Here is a 2,970-nt window from a genome sequence, read left to right on the forward strand (position 1 = left end):
CTAATATATTCTTATACATGTCAACTCAAATACAAATTCGTACATATTCTTACAGACTAAAATCCTTATACATTTTAATATAATTATACATATTCTAAAAGAATATCAACAAAAATGATTAAAATTCATAAAAAAATAACAACATTATGCTAGAATACTCTCTTTCTCTTTGTTTTCTTCATTTTCCACATTAATGGCAGCCCCTTTAAAACCTAAATAAAAAAAAACATGATCAACTTTAAAATATTATAACTTTCAGTATATTCTAAAAGAATAAACTATAAATTCTAATAGAATGTGTTAAACATTAAAGACTTTTAATTTATTCTAACATAATGTAATACTCAAGTCACTTAATCAAGTATTCCCCGAATCATGAAATCATATTATGAGAATAATTGTCATGATATCATAATCTGTCAGAATAAGTGGCATATTGAGAGAACTATCTATTACAAAAAAAAAAATCTAATCGAATCATATAATCTAAAGTGCAATTACCAATTAATTCTAACAGAATATATATAAAATGGGAATACTCGTATGTGCTTGAATTCTAAGGGAAAGTCTGTTTGCATCAACATCATAAACATAGATTGAATCATCAATACTTACAGCTACAAGTTCTCTACCATCAAAGAATGGTGTCTCAAATTTCTGAAAAAATTAAAAATTAAAAAAAAAAAACCCAACATAGATTGAATCATCAATACTTTGGTTTGCAACGTTGATCCTTATCTTTATGTTTCATAACAATTTTGGTCCCTGGATCACCAAAGCTGTAATTTACTCTTTTTTGAAGTCTAATAACAAATAATACCTATAAGAGCATGACTCTTCTATGTGCCAGAAGAAGTATTTTATCTTTACATAGTGAGAAATGGTCTTCGTAAGCATCTGATAACGCAAACTTTCCACGCACTTTGAACAAATCCACTTGCAAAAAGAACGCACCCGATTCCGCAAGCTGAAGTATAACCTGCATTTGTGTTAAAAAAAAAGATGTGTCACAAGAAGTATTTTATCATTCTTATTGCGTTTGCACCTTCCGTTGTTTTTTATAATAAATCAAGGACTCCACTTACAGGTTGTGCTGCAACACCTATTATACCATTACCTACCCCCGAAACAAAACCTTCAACTCCAGATGCTTTTGCACCTTCTATAGGCTTTGTTAGAATGCTATTAACTCCACATAATAGACCTTTTGCTAATGCCCCTCCACCTTCTCTAATCACATCACCCAAATCTTCAACCCCTTTGTTTTCCTGCATGTTTAATTTAAATAATAAATAACTACTTCTATCATTTATGACAACTGAAAATAACAAAAATAACCTGTCTATGGAGACTTTGAATGAATTTTTTTTCCATTGATAAGGCGGCAACACCTTTAGACATATGTCCAAATTCACTGCTTTCGTTTCCTAATATCTCTACACCAGAAAGTAGCTGAAGACTTAGGATATCTTTTGTGATGTTTGAGATGGCATTTGTGATGAGAACACGTTGTCTTAGAGATAAGTTCTCCAGGAATCTTTGATTTACACGAATCTGTGAGCAATTACAGCATGCATACATTATTATTCTTGTTAATTGTACGATTATGATAGATTAGGGAAAAAGTTAAATACTTATTGGCATATTTTTAGTGCTCCCAAGAGTTGTCATCAAGGAAGCCCAAAACCCGAGTACACCCACAGGGCACTTAGTTGGTGAAATGGCCATGGAGAATTTAAATCGAAACTCTGAGATATTTAGAACACTGCAATTGAAAAATATGTTAATATGGAAAAATTCAAGAGAGGTAGGAATTGGGAAAGGGGTTGAAGTTGAACAGTGCATACCCGATGTCAATGATGGGATCCACTTCCAGCTACAAGTTCTCTATCATCAAAGAATGGTGTCTCAGATTCTGTCTCATGCTTTCCTTCGTGTATCTTTCATCGCCTTGTTGTGTGCCTTTTCTATCACACCCCAAAACTGGAACGGCGGAAACGTTCGGGGGTGGAGGACGTTATGTCAAGTATCACAAGATATGTATATGGTAAACAAGTAATGAACAACCATTTCATTTAGAAAGAAAGTGTTTACAATGTGTGTGTTCACAAAACATAGAAGTCATAAACAAATAACAAAACAAGACTTGAAGCTATACTGCTCCATCTTCTGAAGTCCCAGCAGGAGCACCTGTCTAATAGTCTCCTGAGAATACAAGTTATTTGAAAGAGTTGATCAACAATTAAGCTGGTGAGTTCATAAGATTTTAGTGATGTGAGTAAGCTATAAAATGTGGTTGCAAAAATGTATATGCACAAGTGATGTAAGCTGTAAGTTCTGTTTTGAAAAGTTCGCTTCTTCCTCTAGAAAATCCTATATTTCCTACTTTAATGGAAGTTAAGTAAAATGACAGTACAAGCCTTTCTATGTGTACTAAGTGGGTACAAGTTATATATAATTAGAGTAAATAAACAATCGATTATGCGCATCTGCCCTAAACTCACAACCCAACAGGGAACACCAAGTAAGGCGGATAGCACACATTCCATTGGTTGCTAGATCGTTGTCATATATAACCTTGGTGTATTCACTTGTTACTCATGGAGTTATTTGTAATGGTTCCTTTATATCTAATGGAGAGTTCTTTTTAGAAAACCTATTTTTCTTATAGTAAAATAATGACTACGGTGATTACTTTTATAATAGCTTTGTTTATACTGATGGGTTTTGGTCATAAGACATCCTATGTGCTCATACAAACCCTGATGCTTGGATCTAGGTTTCTCTATTGTACATGCTTTGAATCCAAGACTATAAACCCTAATTCTAGTATTCAAATAATCATATTAACATAAGAATGAGTTTATAATGTTACCTTGATTGTTATGTAGCAATAACAATCCCAAATCTCCTTGTATTGACTTTGGAAGGCTTAGAGTCACAAGTGTCACTCCTCTAATGGCTCACAAA

General features: G+C 33.0%; 1 pseudogene; it reads right to left on the bottom strand.

Annotated features, from left to right (window-relative positions):
* Positions 1-820: 820 nt before the first annotated feature.
* LOC145003056 (uncharacterized) lies at positions 821-1,728 on the bottom strand (annotated as a pseudogene).
* Between the last annotated feature and the right edge of the window lie 1,242 nt (positions 1,729-2,970).

The sequence above is a fragment of the Lactuca saligna genome, chromosome 6 (genome assembly GCF_052625555.1).
Source record: "Lactuca saligna cultivar CGN05327 chromosome 6, ASM5262555v1, whole genome shotgun sequence".
NCBI classification, from domain to species: domain Eukaryota; kingdom Viridiplantae; phylum Streptophyta; class Magnoliopsida; order Asterales; family Asteraceae; genus Lactuca; species Lactuca saligna.